Consider the following 24,412-nt stretch of genomic DNA (forward strand, 5'->3'; position numbering starts at 1 on the left):
TGTGTGCACACAAACACCCCAGTGTCTCCAACACACACACGGATACCCAGACCCACACTGCATCTCTTGTTCCAACACAGAGCCCCAGACTCCTCCCATCCCTCACTCCACACCCACACGCCAGTCTCTACACACACACACACACACACACACACAAACACACAAACAGACACATCTCTCCCTCTATGTACACGAACATGTGTGTCTCCCTCATACTCTCCCTGTATGTCCATTCACACACAAGTCCATCTCTACACAGAACTCCCACACAACCCTCTCTCTTTCCACAACGCCATCTCTCCACTACGCACACAGAAATACACACACATGCCTATGTCTCCCTCCACACACATCCATGTCTCTACATATGTACTCCTGTCTCTCCCTCCACATCCCCCAGTCTCTACATCCACACACGCACTCTCACACACACAAGTCTCTTCTTCCACAACCCCATTTGTCCCTCCATCACTCTCTGTATATGCTCCCCCTTTTCTCCTACCACACACACTCCCATCTCTACACACACACTCACACACACAAACCCATATCTCCCTCCACACACATACACCTCTCACCCCCCCCACACTCGTGTCTCCCTATACACAAATACACACAGAAAGCAGTCTCTCCCTTCACACAAACACCCCCGTCCCACCCTTAAAACCCACACATATCCAACTCTACACACACACACACACACACACACACACACAACACCATCTCTCCCTCCACACCTATACTCTCGTCTGTCCCTAAACACAAAATGATCCCATCTGTACACACACCCCCCACACAACCATGTCACTCCCTCCACACACGCATCTCTCCCTCCAAACACACCCCAATCTCTTCATACAGACACCCTCACACACACCCCAGTCTCTCCACAAGTGCAAACAAACACAAACAGAGCCCAGTCTCTACAAACACACACACACAGCTGTCTCTCCACACATACACCCATACCTCCATCTCTAACTCCACACTTAAACCTCAGTCTGCTCACACACACACTCTTCTTTCCCTCCACACACAACCCCATCCATGCACACACACACACAACACACCAGTCTTACCCTCAGCATGCACATCTCCTTCTCTCAACATTCACACACACACACACACACACACACTTCCGTTTCACCTTCCATACACGCACAGAGAAATGTCTCTCCCTCCACACATCTCCTATCTCTCCACAAGCATGTACAACCTAGTCTCTCCATACACACACACATCCCCTAATGTCCCTCCAAACCCCCTTCTCTCCCTCTGCTCCCACATACTCCCATCTCTGCACACACACACACGAATACACACACTGATTTCTCTGCTTCCACACCGACATTCCCATTGCCCAAAACATACAGATATCCCACTCTTTCTACACACACACACACACACACATACACACACACATATTTCTCTCTGTCCGTACCCATACCCCATTTCCCGAAACATACAGACCCCCCAATCTCTCAACATACACACATACACATCAATATCTCCACATGGATACACATGCCCACACACCCCTGTCTATCCCTCCACACCCCTCTCGGCTCTATACACAAACATACCTTCCACAGTCTCTCCTTCCACTCACACCCCTTCTTTACAAACATACACCTGTCTGTACCTCCACAGCCACACAAGCACCCCAGTCTCCACAAACCCAAACACCAGTCTCTCCCGCCAGAGACACATACACACACACACACACACAAACACACACACACACACCACTGTCTCTTTCTCCCCACCATCTCTCACACACACACGCCCAAAACACACCCATCTCTCACTCCCCATCCCCCTCCCACTTCCTGCACAAACACACCCCAATCTCTCTCCAAACACAAACACCACCCTGTCTCTACACACGCACACACAGAAACTCCTCCATCTCTCCACACACCTCCCATTGCTCTACATGCACACACACACACACCTATCTCTCCCTCCACACAAACATCCCCAGGTCTCCCTCCAGAAACACACACCTGGTTCTCCCAACACACACACACTGTCACTCCAGAAACACACGTCTGTCTCTCCTTCCATACACACACACAAACACACACACATCGCTCCCTACACATACACCCCATCTCTGCACATGTACACAAAAACACAGACCCAACCTACTTTCCACAGAGAAACACACAACCCATTCGCTATACACACACACACACACTGAGACCCACACTGCATCTGTGCCTTCACACACACACACACACACACACACTCTTCCCATATATCGCTCCACACACTCAACCAATCTCTCCCTCCCCACCCATATGTCAGTCGCTACACACACACACACACACACACACACACTCATCTCCCCCTACCCCCTTCTCTCCCTCCACACCCACAACCCAGTCTCTACACACACATACACACACACACACATTTCCCCACAAACACCCACACCCGTGTCTCCCTCCACAACCTGAATCTCTCCCTAGAGGCACACACATCTGTTTCACCTTCCACAGACACACACACACCTTTCCTGCCACACACCTCCTGTCTCTCCACAAACATGCACAACCTAGTCTCTCCACACACACACACTAAACCTTCTCTACTTCCACACACACACACACACATCCCCTACTCTCCCTCCAAACCCTTTTGTCTCCCTCAACTCCCACATACACTCATCTCTACACACACAGATACACACACACACACACACACCCATTGCCCGAAACATACAGACACCCCAGTCTCTCAACACACACACATACATGTCAGTGTCTCCACATGCACACACTCCCCTGTCTATCCCTCCACAACCCTCTGGTCTTGCGCACACACACACACCCTCCACAGTCTCTCCCTCCAGTCACACCCCTTCTCTGTGTACATACACCCGTCCCTACCTGCATGCCCACACAAGCACCCCAGTCTCCACAAACACAAACTCCAGTTTCTCCAACACACACACACAAAGACCCACAACATGTTTTGCCTCCACACACACACACCTAAATACCCCAGTCTCTTTCTCCTACTCCCATCTCTTCCAAACACCCCCAACACACACCCATTTTTCCTCCCACATCCCCCCTCCTCTCCCTCAGCCACGCCCCAGTCTATCCCCACACAATCGCCCCTGCCTACACACACACACACACACACACACCCTCTGTCTCTCCCCACACCACCTGTCTCTACACACACACACACACACCACAGTCTCTTTCTCCCCACTGTCTCTCCCACACACACACGCTAGTCTCTCCATACACACAACCTCAGTCTGTGCGTCGACACACATACCCCAGTCCTTCAGTCCACACCAATCCTCCCAGTCTCTCCACCATAAACATATACATGCACATACCCGTGCCTACACACATACACCTGTTTCTACTTGCACCCACACACCACTGTGGCCACACTTACCCACATGCTCACCCCAGTCTCTCCACACACACACCCATCTCTGCCTCCACACAAACACCGCCAAGTCTCCCTCCAGAAACACACCCCTGGCTCTCCCTCCACACACACACTGTCACTCCAGAAACACAACTCCATCTCCCCATACACGTGCACACCCCGCAGTCTCAAAACACACACACACCTCTCCCTCCACACACCCTCTCTCTCCACATGTGCACAAACACACACACACACCCGTCTCCACACACAAACACACACATCCCAGTTTCTACACACATATGCACATGCACACCTCTCCTTTCACAAGGAGAAAGCCCTAATGAGTACACAGCATGAAGGTGGCCATCTACAAGATAGGAAAGGGGCTGGGACCAACACCAAATCTGCTGGTACCTTATTTTTTTTATTGAAGTATATTTGGTTTACAATTAGTCATTAGTATCAGATACAGAGCAAAGTAATTCAATTATATATTTATTCAATTTATTTTCCATTATAAGTTATTACAACATATAGAATATAATACCTGTGTTATACAGTAAATCCTTCTTGCTTATGTACTTTTTTAATGTATTAGTAGTTTGTATCTGTTAATACAATACTCCTAATTTCTCCTTCCCTCCACTTCCCTTTCCACTTTGTTAACCATAAGTTTGTTTTCTATGTCAGTGAGTTTGTTTCTGTTTTGTATAAAGATTCATTTGTATTAGTTTTTAGATTCCACATCTAAGCAGTATCTTGTAATATTGGTCTTTATCTGACTTACTTCACATAGTATGATACTCTCAAGGTCTATCTGTGTTGCTGCAAATGACAATATTCTTTTTTATGCCTGTGTAACATCCCATTGTTTATATACCTATGTACACCAAGTCTTCTTAAACCAATTGTCTGTTGATGGGCACTTTACTTGTTTCCATGTCTTAGCTATTGTAACTGGTGCTACTATGAACATTGCTGTGAATGTAACTTTTTGAATTAGAATTTTGTCTTTTCTGGATATATGCCCAGGAGTGGGATTGCTGGATCATATGGTAGCTCTATTTTTATTTTTAAGGAAATTCCATACTTTTTAACCAGTGACTGTACCAGTTTACATTCCCACCAACAGTGTAGGATGGTTCCCTTTTCTCCACTCCCTCCTCAGCATTTATTATTTGTTGACTTTTTGATGATGGTCATTCTGACAGGTGTGAGGTGATACCTCTTTATGAAACCTCTCTAATAATTAGTGATTTTGAGCATTTTTTCACATGCCTATTGGCCATCTCTATCTTCTTTAGAGAAATATCTATTTAAGTCTTCTGCCCATTTTCTGACTGGGTTGTTTTTTGATGTTGAATTGTATAAGCTGTTTGTATATTTTGGATATTAACCCCTTGTCATTTGCATTGCTTGAAAATATTTTTTCACTTCCACAGGTTGTCTTTTCATTTTGTTGACAGTTTCTTTTGCTGTGCAAAAGCTTTCAAGTTTGACTAGGTCCATTTGTTTATTTTTGTTTTTATTTCTTTTGCCATGGGAGACTGATCGAAGAAAGCACTGCTAAGATTTATGTCAGAGAATGTTTTGTCTGTGTTCTCTTCTAGGAGTTTTATGGTGTCACGTCTTATATTTAAGGCTTTTAAACATTTTGAGTTCATTTTTTTATGTTATGTGAGGAAGTAGTCTAATTTCACTGATTTACATGTAGCTGTCCGTCTTTCCCAGCATAGTTTGCTGAAGAGACTGTCTTTTCTCCATTGTATATTCTTGACTCCATTGACATAGATTAATTGGCTGTAGGTGTGTTGGTTTATTTCTGGGCTGTCTATTCTATTCCACTAATCTATATGTCTATTTTTGTGCCAAAACCATGCTGTTTGGATTACTGTAATTTTGTAGTATCATCTGAACTCTGGGAGCGATATGCTTCTAGCTTTGTTATTTTCCCTCAGGATTCCTTTTGCAATTCAGTTTTTTTGTGTGTGTGTGTGTGATTCCATATAAAATTGAGGATTATTTGTTGTAGTTCTGCAAAAAATATCATGGATAATTTGGTAGGGATTGCATTAAATCTGTAAATAGCTTGGGGTAATATGGTCATTTTAACAATATTAATTTTTCCTGTCAAAGAGTATGGGATCGTTTCATTTCTTGGAATCATCTTCAACTTCCTTTATCAATATTTTATAGTTTTCAGCATATAGGTCTTTTACCTCCTTAGTTTATTCCTAGGTATTTTATTGTTTGGATGCAATTTTAAATGAAAAAAAATTTCTTTTTACTTTCTCTGCCTGATATTTCATTGTTAGTGTAAAGAAATGGAACAGATTTGTGTCCTGCTACCTTTCTGAGTTCACTTATTTGTTCTAATAGTTCTTGTGTGGAGTCTTTAGAGTTTTCTGTATAGAGTATCATGTAACCTGCAAATAATGACAATTTTACCTCTTCCCTTCCAATTTGGATACTTCTTATTTCTTGTCTCATTGCTGTTGCTAGGACTTCTAATTCCATGCTGAATAGAAGTGGTGAGACTGGGCATCCTTGTCTTGTTCCAGAATTTAGTGGGAAGGCTTTCAGCTTTTCACTGTTGAGTATTATGTGGTCTGTGGGTTTGTCGTAAATGGCTTTTATTATGTTGAGATGTGTTGCCTCTATACCCACTTTGGTGAGAGTTTTTCATTGTGAATGGGTGTTGAATTTTGTCGAAAGCTTTCTCTGCATCTGTTGAGATGATCATATGGTTTCTGTCTTTTGATAATGTCTAATGCAATGATTTTGCATATGTTGATGCATCCTTGCAACCCTGGAATGAATCCAACTTAATCATGGTGTATGATCCTTTTTATGTATTGTTGGATTCAGTTTGCTAATAGTTTGTTGAGGATATTTGCATCTATATTCATAAGTATAATTTTCTTTTTTTATCGTGTATTTTTCTGGCTTTGGTATGAGCACGATGGTGGCCTCAGAATAAATTTGGGAGTGTTCTCTTGTTTTCAGTCTTTTGGAATAGTTTGAGAAGCACTGGTATAAGTTCTTCTTTGTATGTTTGGTAGGATTCCTCAGTGAAGCTCTCTGGTTCTGGACTTTTGTTAGCAGACAGTTTTAAAATTTAATATTTTTTCACTTTTAATGATAGGTCTGTTCAAGTTATTTGTTTCTTGACTGAGTTTTGGCAGGATGTAAATTTCTAGAAACTTATTTTTGGTTGTTGTCCAATTTGTTGGCATACAACTATTCATAATATTATGAATTTTTGGTATCTCTGTGGTATTGGTTATTTTATTTTGTTTATTTGGGTCTTCTCTTTTCTTCTTAGTGAGTGTGGCTAGAGTTTGTCAACTTTCTTTATCTTTTCAAAAAACCACCTCTTGGTTTTATTGATCTTTTTGATTTTTTTTAATCTCTTTTGTTTATACTGATATTTCCTTCCTTCTTCTGACTTTAGTTTTTGTTCTTTTTCTAATTTGCTTAGGTGATATGTTAGGTTGTTTGAAATTTTTCTTATTTCTTGAGGAAGACCTGTACCTCTATGAAATTTCCCTCTTATGACTGCTTTTGCTGCATCCCATAAATTTTTTAAGCTTGTGTTTTCATTGTCATTTGCCTCTAGGTATTTTCTGACTTCATTGCTGACCTATTGGTTTTTAAAGTGGGTCTCTTGTAGGCAGCATATATTTTTTTAAAATCCAATCTGCTATCTTTTGATTGGAGCACTTAGTCTGTTAACATTTAAAATAATTATTGATAAGTATGTATTTATTGCCATAGTAAACCTTGTTTTCCAGTTGAATTTGTAGTTCTTCTTTGTTCCTACTTTTTGTTTTTCCTTTTGTTGTTTAGTTTTGTAGTGTGCTTGAATTCCTTTTTTATTTTGGTGAATCTGTTATATGCTTTTTATCTGTGGTTACCCTAGTTTTCAAGTATGCTAACCCATAACTGTATCTACTTGTTTTAGACTGATAGTAATATCAGTTCAAACACATTCTAAGAAAACTACATTTTCTACTTGCCTCCTCCACACTTTGTGATTTTTTTTTTTATGTCCTGTTTTACATCTTCATGGTTATCCTTTTGCTGCTAGTTGTATTTATAATCACTTTTACAAAACTTGGGGGGAATGTTTTCTTAATCTGTATACTGGTGTTTTTAAGTGATCTTCATTCCTTTTATATATTTGCCTTTCTTATTGTGATTTTCCCTTCCCTATAGATTGATTCTTCTCTATTTAGAGAAGAACTGTCAATTTAGGTTAGGTTTAGTATTGCTGTTTTCTTTTAGTTTTTGCTTGTTTGAGAAATTCTCTCTTCTATTCTAAATGATCTTGCTGGGTAGAGTATCTTAGTTTGCAGGTTTTTCCCTTTCAGGACTTAGATATTTTGCCACTCACTCTGGCCTGCAAAGTTTCTGTAGAGAAATCAGCTGATAGCCTTATGGGGGTTCCCTTGTAACTCCCTTCTTACTGCCTTTAGAATCCTCTCTATATCCTTAAGTTTTGCCACTTTAATTATGATATGTTTTGGTGTGTCTGTTTGGGTTCATCTTCTTTGGGACCCTCTGTGCTTCTTGTACCTGGATATCCATTTCCTTTTGTAGGTTTGGAAAATTTGCAGCCATAATTTCTTGAAATACACTTTTGATCCCCTTCTCTTTCCTTCTGGAACCCCTATAATGCATAGGTTGGCACGCTTTATACAATAGATCTCATATGCTGATTTCATTTTTTTTAATTAAAAAAAATTCTTTTGGCTGCATTGGGTCTTTATTGCTATGCGTGGGCTTTCTCTAGTTGTGGCGAGTAGGGGCTACTCCTCCATTGTGGTGCGTGGGCTTCTCATTGTGGCTTCTCTTGTTGCAGAGCATGGGCTCTAGGTGCATGGGCTTCAGTAGTTGTGGCATGTGGGCTCAGTAGTTGTGGCTTGTGGGCTCTAAAGCACAGGCTCAGTAGTTGTGCTGCATAGGCTTAGTTGCTCCATGTTATGTGGGATCTTCCCAGACCGGGGCACGAACCCATGTCCCCTGCATTGGCAGGCAGACTCTCAACCACTGCGCCACCAGGGAAGTCCGTCCCTTCATTTTTTTAATTTGTATTTTTGTCTGTTTCGGTGGCACCTTATTCTTTAACTTTCCAATCTTCAGAACTGTGAGAAACAAATTTCTATTGTTAAGCCACATAGAACCCAGAGCTGCCTAAGACAGTATCTTACATGATTATTTTAAGTTCCAAATCTGGCTTTGAACTTCCTAACAGTGTAATGATTCAGTTACATGAATGGTATATCAAAGAAAAATTGCACCAGATGCAGGTAAACAGGTAAGGAAGACTTTATTCAGAACCACTGTACTAGGGAGAGAGATTGAGCTCAACTCGGTTGAAACAGAAAGCAAGATGACTTTTAAGTGTTGGGTTGAGGTAGTGGGAAGGCTGGTCAATGTGATTAAAACATCTGCATTTGCTAATTGGCACTTTATGAAGTTAGGTTCCTAGGCTCCCACAGAGACTGACAGACAGGGGCAGTATATTCTTGATGTCTTCAAAATTTGACATTTGAAAGGGATGGCTCCCAGCTTTTTGAGAAAGATTTTCTTGGTTATGAAACTGGCAAGAGGCGGGCCCCCTTACATAGCAAAGGGCAGAGAAACAATACGTAATTACAAGTATTCTAAAGTAAGTGCTATAAGAAAATGGAGGTTAGGGCATAAACCCCTTAGTCCGGAAGTATCCTGTCTAAAGTTTAGTTAAGCTGAGGGGAACTTTAAGGCGTTCTTGGTCACTGCAAACAATATTAACATAATTATTCTTCCTGGAGAAAAAAGTTTTATAGCAATGCCCATTTTTAAAAGAAACTTATGTGTATTTCAATGAAGAGTCAATATCATTCAGAAAAAGGATATATTTACTTTTATGCCAGAATTTTATGTAAATAAGAAAGTCAATAATTAACCTTTACCTTACTGAACTTGTACAGTCTTTAGTGGCAGAATTTTGAAGTTCCAAGAACAGATTAAAAACTACTAAAATTAGTAAGAAACAAATGGACTACCCTTCTGATTTAGTGAATCATTTAGTCAAACAGAATAACTAAGAATGCCACTGCATCTTTTCACTGTAGCTCAGTCTCTTATCTCTAAGTCTTGTTAATACAAGGAAAGATATATCCAGCTCCAAAGCCACTGGTTTCCTATCACTTATTAAATGATTAGAGTCATATAACATTATAAAAGAATTGTAATATATCTAGAAGTGTCTTAGGACTCTTGATAGGTAGGGCTTTCAGACAATTTAAAAATAAGTTTTCTAGTTTATTACTCTAAATTAGTAGAGCACAGATAATTTCCCAAGTAGTTTTGCATATACAATTACTATTTTAATCTTCATAGCAGTATTTAAGGTGGACAGGGCATGTATCCACTTTACTGTTACACAAACAGGACTCAGAGAAATAAAAGATTACTTTGAGTGGCTACCAAACTTGAAGAGACAGGATGTGAAACAGTAGAGCACCTAAAACAAATACTGATGTAGAAGTTACAGGAAGAAAGGAGTTGCATATCAAAATCTCTTTTATTTGGTCAGTAACATGCAGCAAACATACTTTTGCATCATTTTTTATTCTTGCTTTTTAATGAATGTTTAAATCAGCAAAAACTGAGGACAGACTAGAAGTAATTGAATTTAGGCTGTCTGTAAATTTCTTATTTGTCCCAGAAATATTCTGCAACCAAGAGACTAAGTTGTCTTAGTCTACCATGGGATAGCTGAAGTAGGTGGAATATTTTATCAAATAATGTTAAAACAGTGGATAGCAAAGAATCACGTAATACTAAGACCTGCAGTTATGTTACTGAACCAAACTTGGATCCTCTTGCCCATGAACAGTAAAGCCAATCTACTGACACGGGGTTGTGATGAAGGAAAGCACAGCATTTATTGCAGGGCACCAAGCAAGGAGAATTGGCAGCTTGTGCTCAAAAAGACCTGAACTCCCCCAGTGGCTTTCAGGGGAGAGTTTTTAAAGGCAGTGTGAGGGAGGGGGCTTCAGGGTGCATGATCTGCTCATGCACAATGCTCAGATTGGTTGACATCAAGGTGAGGTTTTGAGCATCACCAATCTTCTGGTTTCAACTAGACTGGGGTCTAGGCTCTTGCAGTTAGTAGTTTTCACCTGGTGGGTGTCTGCATCCTGTAAAAAAACAAAAAACAAAAAACACAATGTAGGAGTGTGTGCCAGACCTTTATACCTTTCAGGGAACTGGAAGTTGGGTGATTCTGCTATGTCGCTGGTTAGTCTAAATTGTTACCAGTTTCCTGGTCCAACAAGTACTGTTTCTACATCTTCACACTACCTAATCATTAATTCCTGAGCCAGCCTTTTGAGACTTAGGGGATGCCTGGGAGACTAAAGCAAAAGCCTTTCCCTTCAAAGGACAGGGACAAAGGGTCTTGTATACAGTCTTTTTTTTAAAACATCTTTATTGGAGTATAATTGCTTTACCATGGTGTGTCAGTTTCTGCTTTATAACAAAGTGAATCAGCTATACATATACATATATCCCCATATCTCCTCCTCTTGCATCTCCCTCCCACCCTCCCTATCCCAACCCTCTAGGTGGCCACAAAGCACCTGTGCTATGCGGCTGCTTCCCACTAGCTATTTTACATTTGGTAGTGTATATATAAGCCCATGCCACTCTCTCACTTCGTCCCAGCTTACCCTTCCCCCTCCCCATGTCCTCAAGTCCATTCTCTACATCTGCATCTTTATTCCTGTGCTGCCCCTAGTTTCTTCAGAAACTTTTTTTTTTAGATTCCATACGTATGTGTTAGCATATGGTATTTGTATTTCTCTTTCTGACTTACTTCACTCTGTATGACAGACTCTAGGTCCATCTACCTCACTAAAAATAACTCAATTTTGGTTCTTTTTACAGCTGAGTAATATTCCATTGTATATATGTGCCATATCTTCTTTATCCATTCATCTGTTGATGGACACTTAGGTTACTTCCATGTCCAGGCTATTGTAAATAGAGCTGCAATGAACATTGTGGTCCATGACTCTTTTTAAATTATGGTTTTCTTAGGGTATATGCCCAGTGGGATTGCTGGGTCATATTGTAGTTCTATTTTTAAGTTTTAAGGAACCTCCATATGTTCTCCATAGTGGCTGTATTAATTTACATTCCCAGCAACAGTGCAAGAGGGTTCCCTTTTCTCCACACCCTCTCCAGCATTTATTGTTTGTAGATATTTTGATGATGGCCATTCTGACTGGTGTGAGGTGATACCTCATTGTAGTTTTGATTTGCATTTCTCTAATAATTAGTGATGTTGAGCATTCTTTCATGTGTTTGTTGGCAATCTGTATATCTTCTTTGGAGAAATGTCTATTTAGGTCTTCTGCCCATTTCTGGACTGGGTTGTTTGTTTTTTTGTTATTGAGTTGCATGAGCTGCTTGTATATTTTGGAGATTAATCCTTTGTCAGTTGCTTCATTTGCAAATATTTTCTCCCATTCTGAGGGTTGTCTTTTGGTCTTGTTTATGGTTTCCTTTGCTGTGCAAAAGCTTTTAAGTTTCATTAGGTTCCATTTGTTTATTTTTGTTTTTAGTTCCATTTCTCTGGGAGGTGGGTCAAAAGGATTTTGCTGTGATTTATGTCAGAGTGTTCTGCCTATGTTTTCCTCTAAGAGTTTGATAGCCTTAAATTTCGGTCTTTAATCCATTTTGAGTTTATTTTTGTATACAGTGTTAAGGAGTGTTCTAATTTCATTCTTTTACATATAGCTGTCCAGTTTTCCAAGCACCACTTACTGAAGAGAGTCTGAAGTCAGGGAGTCTGATTCCTCCTGTTCCGTTTTGCTTTCTCAAGGTTGCTTTGGCTATTCAGGGTCTTTTGTTTTTCCATAAAAATTGTGAAATTTTTTGTTCTAGTTCTGTGAAAAATGCCAGTGGTAGTTTCATAGGGATTGCATTGAATCTGTAGATTGCTTTGGGTAGTAGAGTCATTTCCACAATGTTGTTTCTTCCAATCCAAGAACATGGTATATCTCTTCATCTGTTTGTATCATCTTTAATTTCTTTCATCAGTGTCTTATAGTTTTCTGCATACAGATCTTTTGTCTCCTTAGGTAGGTTTATTCCTAGGTATTTTATTCTTTTTGTTGCAATGGTAAATGGGAGTGTTTCCTAAATTTCTCTTTCAGATTTTTCATCATTAGTGTATAGGAATGCAAGAAATTTCTCTGCATTAATTTTGTATCCTGCTACTTTACCAAATTCATTGATTAGCTCTAGTAGTTTTCTGGTAGCATCTTTAGGATTCTCTATGTATAGTATCGTGTCATCTGCAAACAGTGACAGCTTTACTTCTTCTTTACTGATTTGGATTCCTTTTATTTCTTTTTCTTCTCTGATTGCTGTGGTTAAACTTCCAAAACTATGTTGAATAATAGTGGTGAGAGTGGGCAACCTTGTCTTGTTCCTGATCTTAGTGGAAATGGTTTCAGTTTTTCACCACTGAGGATGGTATTGGCTGTGAGATTGTCATATATGCCCTTTATTATGTTGAGGTAAGTTCCCTCTGTGCCTACATTCTAGAGGATTTTTATCATAAATTGTTGTTGAATTTTGTTGAAAGCTTTTTCTGCATCTATTGAGGTTATCATATGGTTTTTCTCCTCCAATTTGTGAATATGGTGCATCACATTGGCTGATTTGCATATATTGAAGAATCCTTGCATTCCTGGGATAAACCCCACTTGATCATGGTGTATGATCCTTTTAATGTGCTGTGAGATGCTGTTTGCTAGTATTTTGTTGAGGATTTTTGCATCTATGTTCATCAGTGATATTGGCCTGTAGTTTTCTTTCTTTGTGACAGCTTCTTCTGGTTTTCATATCAGGGTGATGGTGGTCTCATAGAATGAGTTTGGGAATGTTCCTCCCTCTGCTTTATTTTGGAAGAGTTTGAGAAGGACAGCTGTTAACTCTTCTCTAAATTTTTGACAGAAGATGCCTGTGAAGCCATCTGGTCCTAGGCTTTTGTTTGTTGGAAGATTTTTAATCACAGTCTCAATTTTCAGTGCTTGGATACGTCTGTTTATATTTTCTATTTCTTCTTGGTTCAGTCTCGGAAGGTTGTGCTTTACTAAGAATTTGTCCATTTCTTCCAGGTTGTCCATTTTATTGGCATATAGTTGCTTGTAGTAATCTCTCATGATCCTTTGTATTTTTGCAGTGTCAATTATTACTTCTTTTTCATTTCTAATTCTGTTGATTTGAGTCTTCTCCCTTATTTTCTTGATGAGTCTAATGGTTTATCAGTTTTGTTTATCTCCTCAAAGAACCAGCTTTTAGTTTTATTGATCTTTGCTTTTGTTTCCTTCATTTCTGGTTCATTTATTTCTGATCTGATCTTTATGATTTCTTTCCTTCTGCTAACTTAGGGTTTTTTTGGTTCTTCTTTCTCTAATTGCTTTAGGTGTAAGGTTAGGTTGTTTATTTGCGATGTTTCTTGTTTCCTGAGGTAGGATTGTATTGCTATAAACTTCCCTCTTAGAACTGCTTTTGCTGCATCCCGTAGGTTTTGGGCTGTTGTATTTTCATTGTCATTTGTTTCTAGGTATGTTTGATTTCCTCTTTGATTTCTTCAGTGATATCTTGTTTATTTAGAAGTGGACTGTGTAGCCTCCATGTGTTTGTATTTTTTACGTATTTTTTCCTGTAATTGATATCTAGTCTCATAGTGTTGTGGTCAGAAAAGATACTTGATACAATTTCAATTTTCTTAATTTACCAAGGCTTGATTTGTGACCCAAGATACGATCTATTCTGGAGAATGTTCCATGAGCACTTGAGAAGAAAGTGTATTCTGTTGTTTATGGATGGAATGTCCTATAAATATCAATTAAGTCTGTGTTGTTTAATGTGTCATTCAAGGCTTGTGTTTCCTTATTTTCATTTTGGATGATCTGTCCATTGTTGAAAGTGGGGTGTTAAAATCCCCTACTATTATTGTGTTACTGTCGATTTCCCCTTTTATGGCTGTTAGCATTTGCCTTATGTATTGAGGTGCTCCTGTGTTGGGTGCATAAATATTTACAATTGTTATATCTTCTTGGATTGATTCCTTGATCATTATGTAGTGTCCTTCTTTGTGTCTTGTAATAGTCTTTATTTTAAAGTCTATTTTGTCTGATAATGAGAATTGCTACTCCAGCTTTCTTTTGATTTCCATTTGCATGGAATATCTTTTTCCACCCCCTCACTTTCAGTCTGTATGTGTCCCTAGGTCTGAAGTGGGTCTCTTGTAGACAACACATGTATGGGTCTTGTTTTTGTATTCATTCAGCCAGTTTTGGTTGGAGCACTTAATCCATTTATAGTTAACGTAGTTATCAATAATGTATGTTCCTATTACCATCTTCTTAATTATTTTGGCATTGTTATTGTAGGTGTTTTCCCTCTCTTGTGCTTCCTGCCTAGAAAAGGTCCTTTAGCATTTGTTGTAGAGCTGCTTTGATGGTGCTGAATTCTCTTAGCTTTTGCTTGTCTGTAAAGGTTTTAATTTCTCCATCAAATCTGAATGAGATCCTTGCTGGGTAGAGTAATCTTGGTTGTAGGTTTTTCCCCTTCATCACTTTAAATATGTTCTGCCACTGCCTTCTGGCTTGCAGAGTTTTTGCTGAAAGATCAGCTGTTAACCTTATGGGGATTCCCTTGTATTTGTTGTTTTCCCTTGCTGCTTTTAATTTTTTTTCTTTGAATTTAATTTTTGATAGTTTAATTAATATGTGTCTTGGTGTGTTTTTCCTTGGATTTATCCTGTATAGGACTTTCTGTGCTTCCTGGAGTTGATTAACTATTTCCTTTTCCATGTTAGGGAAATTTTCAACTATAATCTCTTCAAATATTTTCTCAGTTCCTTTCTTTTTCTCTTCCTCTTCTGGGACCCCTATAATTCAAATGTTGGTATGTTTAATGTTGTCCCAGAGGTCTCTGAGACTGTCCTCAATTCTTTTCATTCTTTTTCTTTATTCTGCTCTGCAGTAGTTATTTCCACTATTTTATCTTCCAGGTCACTTATCTGTTCTTCTGCCTCAGTTGTTCTGCTAATGATTCCTTCTAGAGAATTTTTAATTTCATTTATTGTGTTGTTCGTCATTGTTTGTTTACTCTTTAGTTCTTCTAGGTACTTAAACATTTCTTGTATTTTCTCCATTCTATTTCCAAGATTTTGGATCTTCTTTACTATCATTACTCTGAATTCTTTTACAGGTAGACTGTCCTTTTCTTCTTTATTTGTTTGGTCTGGTGGGTTTTTTACCTTGCTCCTTCATCTGCTTCATCTCATTTTGCTTAACTTACTGTGTTTGGGGTCTCCTCTTTGCAGGCTGCAGGTTCATAGTTCCTGTTGTTTTTGGTGTCTGCCCCCAGTAGCTAATTTTCGTTCAGTGGGTTGTGTGGGCTTCCTGGTGGAGGGGACTAGTACCTGTGTTCTGGTGGATGAGGCTGGATCTTGTCTTTCCGGTGGGCAGGTCTGCGTCCAGTGGTGTGTTTTGGGGTGTCTGTGGACTTATTATGACTTTATTATTATGACTTATTATGACCTAAAGTCATAATAAGCCTCTCTGCTAATGGGTGGGGTTGTGTTCCTGTCTTTCTAGTTGTTTGGCACAGGGTGTCCAGCACTGTAGCTTGCTGGTCGTTGAGTGGAGCTGGGTCTTAGCGTTGAGATGGAGATCTGTGGGATAGCTTTTGCTATCTGATATTACTTGGAGCTAGGAGGTCCTCTCGTGAATTAATGTCCTGAACTCAGCCTTCCCACCTCAGAGGCACAGGCCTAACACATGGTTGGAGCACCAAGACCCTGTCAGCCACACGGCTCAGAAGAAAAGATGAAGAAAAGAAAGAAAGAAAAAAATAAAATAAATTTATTAAAGAAAGAAAAATATAAAATAAATTTATTAAAATAAATAAAAATAATTATTAAAAATTTAAAAAATAGTACTAAAAAAAAAGAAAGAAAAAGAGAGCAACCAAACCAAAATATAAACCCACCAATGATAACAAGCACTAAAAACTATACTAAAAAAAAGAAATGGACAGACAGAACCCTAGGACAAATGGTGAAGATATACAGACAGAATCACACAAGGAAGCATACACATACACACTCACAAAAAGGAGATAAAGGAAAAAAAAAAATATCATTGCTCCCAAAGTCCACTGCCTCAATTTTGGGGTTATTCATTGTTTATTCAGGTTTTCCACAGATGCAGGGTACATCAAGTTGATTGTGGAGATTTAATCCGCTGCTCCTGAGGCTGCTGGGAGAGATTTCCCTTTCTCTTCTTTGTTCACACAGCTCCTGGGGTTCAGCTTTGGATATGGCCCTGCCTCTGCGTGTAGGTCGCCTGAGGGCATCTGTTCCTCAGCCAGACAGGACGGGGTTAAAGGAGCAGCTGATTAGGGGGCTCTGGCTTCTTCAGGCTGGGGGGAGGGAGGGGTACGGATGCAGGGTGAGCCTTGGGCAGCAGAGGCTGGTGTGATATTGCACCAGCCTGAGGCGCAGCGTGTGTTCTCCTGGGGAAGTTGTCCCTGGATCATGGGACCCTGGCAGTGGCGGGCTGCACAGGCTCCCGGGAGGGGAGGTGTGGATCGTGACCTGTGCTCGCACACAGGCTTCTTGGTGGTGGCAGCAGCAGCCTTATTGTCTCTTGCTCAGTCTCTGAGGTCCCCGCTGATAGCTGTGGCTCGCACCTGTCTCTGGAGCTCGTTTAGGTGGTGCTCTGAATCCCCTCTCCTCATGCACCCGAAAACAATGGTCTCTTGTCTCTTAGGCAGGTCCAGACTCTTTCCTGGACTCCCTCCTGGCTAGCTGTGGTGCAGTAGCCCCCTTCAGGCTGTGTTCACGCAGCCAACCCCAGTCCTTTCCCTGGGATCCGACCTCTGAAACCCAAGCCTCAGCTCCCAGCCCCCACCCGCCCCAGCGGGTGAGCAGACAAACCTCTTGGGCTGGTGAGTGCTGGTCGGCACCGATCCTCTGTGCGGGGATCTCTCTGCTTTGCCCTCTGCATCCCTGTTGCTGTGCTCTCCTCTGTGGCTCTGAAGCTTCCCCGCCACCACCCGCCATCTCCACCAGTGTAGGGGCTTCCTAGTACGTGGAAACTTTTCCTCCTTTACAGCTCCCTGCCAGTGGTGCAGGTCCCATCCCTATTCTTTTGTCTGTGTTTTTTCTTTTGCTCTACCCAGGTACGTGGGGAGTTTCTTGCCTTTTGGGAAGTCTGAGGTCTTCTGCCAGCATTCAGTAGGTGTTCTGTAGGAGTTGTTCCACATGTAGATGTGTTTCTGATGTATTTGTGGGGAGGAAGGTGATCACCACGTCTTACTCCTCTGCCGTCTTGAAGGTCTCCTCTTGTATACAGTTTCAATCCCCCCTTTTCTTTGATATTCCTCAATCTTGAGAGGAACAGTTTCGGGACAAGAGAGGGAATAAAATTGGGGATAGAGAGGTTAATGATAAACTCAGCAGAGGAATTGTTTTAAGAGGACTTGGCTTCAGTTATAAATAAAAACTAAGAATTTCTAATTAGAGGTGACCAGGATGTTAGCAAAGGATCCAGGTCTTTGCTGGTACAGATGGATTAGTGGCATTTCATGTGCTGTAGTATATATATACACATGGGAAAAGTAAAGGTTCATTGGAGAAGATGAAAATAAGGGAAGGACATCATGTAATCTTGAATACATGGATAAATGTGTTAGAATGAAGTATAAGCTTAGTAAAGTAGGGGAGAAACATACACACACCTATGTATATACACATAATCCAGCAAGTGTCATAGTAATTAAACAGCTGATTGGATTTACAGAACAGGGAGGAAAAGAAAGTAAGGGCACCTGATAGAGAATATGTATTTTGAGGAAGATACAGAAAATATAGTAAAAGAAAGAAACTTCAAATCTAAGATAAAGGACTCAAGGCTAAGTAAAGCAAATATTTAACTTTGGTCAGATATAAATGTCTTTGTTCCAAAACCCAAACAAGTACTTGATAGTATTTTTTTTAATTTCCACTTATTTTCATCAGTATATATTTTAAAACTTTTATAGTTAGGTAATATATCTTGTGAGCCATACAAATTTATCTTTGTTAAATGTTTAGTTCCCTGTTGAAACTACATATAATATTCAGAAAAGAATCTTACACCAAAATCTACTATGATTTCAAACTAAAAATAATAATATCCTCCAAAGCTAACAGCATATAGTAAAATATTCCTTCAAATTTAACACAGAATTAAAATAGGCAGTAACTTAGTATTTGAAATAAAGTTTCCTCTAAAACTGACCATTGGGAGGCCATTTGATTTTGAATGACTCATTTAACTTTTAACTGTTTATTTTGAGACAATTTTGAAATAGATGAATTGCAAATCTATCACAGAATTTTGGTTTATCTTTGCCTGTCAGCACTTTAGAAATGTTTCTCCATCTTCTGGCTTACGTAGTTTATGATAAGAAGTCTGCTACAATTCATATTTTTGTTCCTCTGTACAATGTCTTTCTCTGTCCTCAAGAGTTTCTTGTTGCCTTTTGTTTTCAGCAATTTCTGTGATATACTTAGGTTTTTATTTCATTATTTATTGGTGTTCTGATAAATTTGATCTGTGGCTTGGGAGTTAACATATTTGAAAATTCTTGGCCATCAGTTCTGCAAATACTTCATCTGTCCTGTTTCTTTTTATGAATTCTAATTCAGCATGTCAACTATTGATAGTCTTGGGTGCACTGTTTTTTGTTTTTAGTGTTTTTATTTCTCTTTGCGTTTCAGTTTGGATAGTTCCTACTGACTTCAAGTTTGCTAATTTGTTCACCAGTTATAGTGAATCTATTGATAAGTGAGCCCCCCAGAAGTATTCTTTTTCTGTCACCAATTTTTCATTTGTGGCATTTTCACTTCATTCTTCTCTGCAGGTTCCATCTCTGCTGAAATTATTCATCTGATCTTTCATATTGCTCATCATTTTCTTTAGAGTTTTTAATATTTTAAACATATTTACTTTAAGTTCTGTGTCAGCTAGTTCCAACAAATGTGTCATATCTGAGTCTGATTCTGATAATTGCTTTGTCTCTTGGGAGTATGTCTCTTGCCTTTTGTGTGTCGAATTTTTTTGATGTAAGCCAGATAAACTGAGTAGAATGCCACTATTTTGGTATCCAGTTTTTAAGCCTAGGAATAGTAACACGTCTCCTTCTGCCATATTTTTAATATGAGGATTTGCATTAATCTAGTTAGGAATTCAGCTGGGTTTGAGGTTTGTTAATATGTCATGCTCAGTGCGCCACATTTTGTTATTCCTCAAGCAGTACATTGTGTCAAGATAAGGCCTAGTGTTTTAAAGGGGTTTTATTTGTTTTTTGTCTCTTTGTTCCACCCGTGGCTTTAGGTATTTCCTCTGCACTACACCTCAGAGAGGGTTTCTTCCCATCCTCATATCCCTCCCCTGTATCTCTCTCAATAATATTTTGCTGTTATTACTCAAATTTGTTAACCTGAGAGGGAGGGGTTGAGCATTAGGAAGACCTTCTCTGTCATTATTTATTAAGGCTCAATTTTTGGAAGGCATAGTATCCCTTGTCTAAGAAGTGTGGCTTCCTCATTGTTCCTGCCCTTCTCCCTGCTATAGTTCTGGGTCTAGCACATGTTCTGGCCTCTACCTCAGGAATAGTTATTTTCTGTTTCCTTCCACATGTTCTAATACGTTTTTCACTAGGAAGAGTGACAGTGTTTTCTGTCATTCCCCTATAGATAAACACTTATTCCACAAGCAAGACAGGGGAGAAGTATCCCTGTGGAGTTTCATGACCCTCCCACTGTGGCTGCTTTCCCACACCCATAAACCCATACCACACACTCAGAAGTTTCTCCAGTGTTCAATGTGATGGGAGCACAGCCTCCAATTCCTGCAGCATCCTGGGTTTACAATCTCTTGCAGGGCACAATTGACCTCCACCAATTCATCAACTGTGCTTTCTGACTTTCTCTATCTGGCAACTAATTGCATCTATCCCAGGGATCTCAGGTAAGGCTATGTTTGCTTCTCTTCTATTTTGACATAAATTTCTCTTTAGGTTTTGCCCCAGTTGGCTGCCCTGCTCTTCTGTTTCTGATTCGAGAAACCTCTTGAATTTATAATTTGTCCAGTGTTCCTTATCCTTCCTAAGAGGTGGAAAAACACAATTCACTAGGTTCAGAGGACTGGGGATAAGTAAAGCATAAATAATCAAGGCTGATCTCTAGTCCTAAAAGATTCTACCAACTATTGAGGAATTTTAGCATACTTATAAAATACATATAAAAATTGAATATTTTTATTAAACAATATTTTAAATAAATTTCTTGAGGAAATTGCATTCTGAAAATATTTTAGAAATTAAAATTTGAACAAGACCCATGAAATAAAAAGGGAATATTCTTGGTCCCACAGAGAGGGGTGTTTGCCTCTTAATTTTAATTGTACTTAAATTATTTTTATTGTTGAGTTAGTTGTTATCAAAAAAGATACGAAATATTTGTCAGCTCTAAGCACTACACATGGATATCTCTAGTGGATTCATGTTTCCCTGTTTTCAAATTTTGCTAGGAAAATATTTTATAAAGGAAAAGAAATGTCAGGATATTGACCCTAAAATAGTTATACAGCTCTAAGTGATTAGTTACCTTTTATTCAATTTTATAAATGATAGTTGTAGATAAATGCAAATGTCATTGTTTACAACAAAGTCTACAAGATTACATTTCCTCTAATGCACACTGGTTAATCTGAAAAAGCTTTTATATCAATATAAATAGGGTTTTCATTTTTCATCCATAAAATAAAACTTGAATTGCTCAAATATATACCAATTGGTGTTTTAGTAATGAAAAAAATTTAAAAACTACAATTGAACACAAAAATTAGAATATGAAAAATTGAAAGACACTATCACCTTTCTTAATTTTATAAGATTAAGTAAATTGAACATATTTTTTTATGGCTTCCATTTGAATTTTTATAATATTGTTGGGTTTGGATTTACAAACTCCAAAACCCCATTAGACCAATTATCTTGGGCCCGGACCACAGAGACAATGCATTTCTTTTCCAAACTCTCCTACCATGGATTCTGTGAGAATAATAACAAATTATCTTAAGCTACTACATAATTTACCATAAAAGTTAGTAGCTTAAAATATAAGTGATAGGAAAAAGATTTTATACATTATGAGGAAAAACAACTGCTTATAAGTGTGGATGGCTGAGACAATATTAATCAAAACAGAAATTGGAATAGGAGATGGCTGAGACAATATTAATCAAAACAGAAATTGGAATAGGAAAGTGTTACTTTAAAATTAGATGATGGAAGGAGATGAAGAGGTTAATATCTAGTAGTTCTTAAGTTTAGGGTGACAGTATGAAAAAGAAATCTGAGTCTGAAAATCTATCAGTAGTTTTAGAAGCCATAGAGTGGCTTCTTGAATCTTTCCTAAGTCAATACATGAAAAGAGGAGAGGAAGAAATATTCATAGAACTATAAGAGAAGGGCAAGCTGTAGAAAATGAGAAAACCAGGGAATTTACAAATTCCTTGAAAGTAAGAGTAAAGAGAGGATGAGTGATAATGAATCAAAAATAATATGGAAAGGGCACTTTTTACTTGTTTTACTGGATGTTTCAAGATAGAGGTATATAATGGAAAATTACCACATGTGTTCAAACACATAGAAGTCCTATAATAATGCAATAGAAGTAAATTAAGTCTTCTTGTGTTTTATTGCAACCAAAATCTGTAATATTTACATGCCAGTCACTTTGATAGGTACTGGTGATACAAAACAACAAGCCTATCTTGCCTTTGAGGGATGGAGATTTAAGAAGAGAGTGCATCCATTTGAGTCATACAGTAGGATACTTCAGAAACGAATGAAACATGAGTCTGTTAAAGGGATGTTACTCCTGAGAAATAGCCCATCAATTCAAAAGTCTCACTTAACATTCAGAGTTTGAACAGCATGCAGCCACTACAGAAGGCAGGCATTTAGCCAAAGTTTTCCAAACATTCCCAATGTATCAAAAAAATGAATCAGAGTGGCATAGGGAGATTTGTCAAGGTCCCATCCCAATCCTACTTCAAGTGAGACAGTTTCTACTTTGGCCCCTCTGTAAAGATTTGCACGTGTGGAAGTTTGCATCCTTATCAGATGTGCAATCATGCTTTCCATTTTGTGTGGGTGCCTGTGGGTAAATGAGTAAAAAACCTTTAAAGAAAGATTACATGTGCTCCTTGGTATTGCACGTGTCTGTTGTTTTTCGTTTGTTTTTTGGTGTTTTTTTACATCAATCTATCTCTCAAATTTAACCTCTTAAAAAGCTTGCAGCTAATAGAGAAGGGAGTTAGAGAAGGGAATTCGTATTGAGCCAGAAGTCAAGTTTTATTAAAAAGGTACTTGACCTGAAATAGCTAATTTGTCCTGTGAGTGGAGGAGATGGTAAATATTTCTGGTCACAGTGTGAAGTTTGTTAAAAATCAGAGATATCTATAACTTGACATTTCTGTAGTCTGGAAAATGTCACGTATAACTAGCACATAGGCAAAAGGGACAGGAAGGCCATATCAAACTTCTTTACATAAATGGAATTTGACTCAGGAGACTTTTGCAATGTATGTAGGGATCCTGAATTCCATTAGAAATGCCTTAGCAGTCCCTACAGTCAAATACCCACCTCTAACTTGACCATGCAAACATTAGAAGAATGTTATAGGTACTGAAGCGTCAGGCTAACCAAATATGATGATTTAAATATTTTCCCTAGATTTGTTTCAGGATAGAAAATTATAATTAATAAAATTGCTTTAGTTCCTTTTAGGGACAGAAAGCCAGACTAAATGTTTTCATTAATTCAATCTACCTTGCAGACTATTTTCTTTAAGTGCATCTAATTATAAGATTAATGTTTTCATAATTAAATAAAAACAATATTTTTCACTTTTAAAGCAATTTTGGATTTTGATTCTTATACAGGATTAGGTGTGGGTTTAATTTTTTTCTAAAAACATAATATTACTCCTAATGGTAAATAAATGCTTGGTGAAAACCATTGAGGTGAAAGCCTAAAATGTATTACGGCGAAAACCCAACACATTTAAAAACATAATGACAGGAGAAGGGCCAAATGGTGGAGTAGAAAGACCCTGAGCTCACCTCCTCCTATAAGCACACCAGACTTTTGCAGAACAACCATTGACGGAGATCCTACCCAAAAAGATCTTATGCAACTAAAGACATAAAAGGAACCACATCAAGACAGGTAGGAGGGGTAGACTAAGAATAAGAATATAGTCAAGTCCCATAACTCCACGTGGGCAACCCACAAACAAACAAGAGAGGATAAAGATCTATAAAAACAAACCCCAGGGACTTCTGGTGGTGCAGTGGTTAAGAATCCACCTGCCAGTGCAGGGGACATGGGTCAGAGCCCTGGTCCAGGAAGATCCCACATGCTGCAGAGCAACTAAGCCTGCACACCACAGCTACTGAGCCTGCACTCTAGAGTCCGTGCTCTGCCACAAGAGAAGCCACCACAATGAGAAGCCTGTGCACTGCCACAAAGAGTAGCCCCTGCTCACGGCAACTACAGAAAGGCCCGCACGCAGCAACAAAGACCCAACACAGCCAAAAATAAATTCATTTTAAAAAACCTCAATAAATGGCAATAAGAACATACATATCAATAGTACCTTAAATGTAAATGAACTAAAATTTGCAATCAAAAGAGTGAGGGCTTCCCTGGTGGCGCGGTGGTTGAGAGTCCACCTGCCGATGCCGGGTACACGGGTTCGTGCCCTGGTCTGGGAAGATCCCACATGCCGCGGAGCAGCTGGGCCCATGAGCCATGGCCACTGAGCCTGCGCGTCTGGAGCCTGTGCTCCGCAACGGGAGAGGCCACAACAGTGAG

Source organism: Monodon monoceros, unplaced genomic scaffold, assembly GCF_005190385.1.
Source record: "Monodon monoceros isolate NGI ecotype Baffin Bay Population unplaced genomic scaffold, NGI_Narwhal_1 Super_Scaffold_15, whole genome shotgun sequence".
Lineage (NCBI taxonomy): Eukaryota > Metazoa > Chordata > Mammalia > Artiodactyla > Monodontidae > Monodon > Monodon monoceros.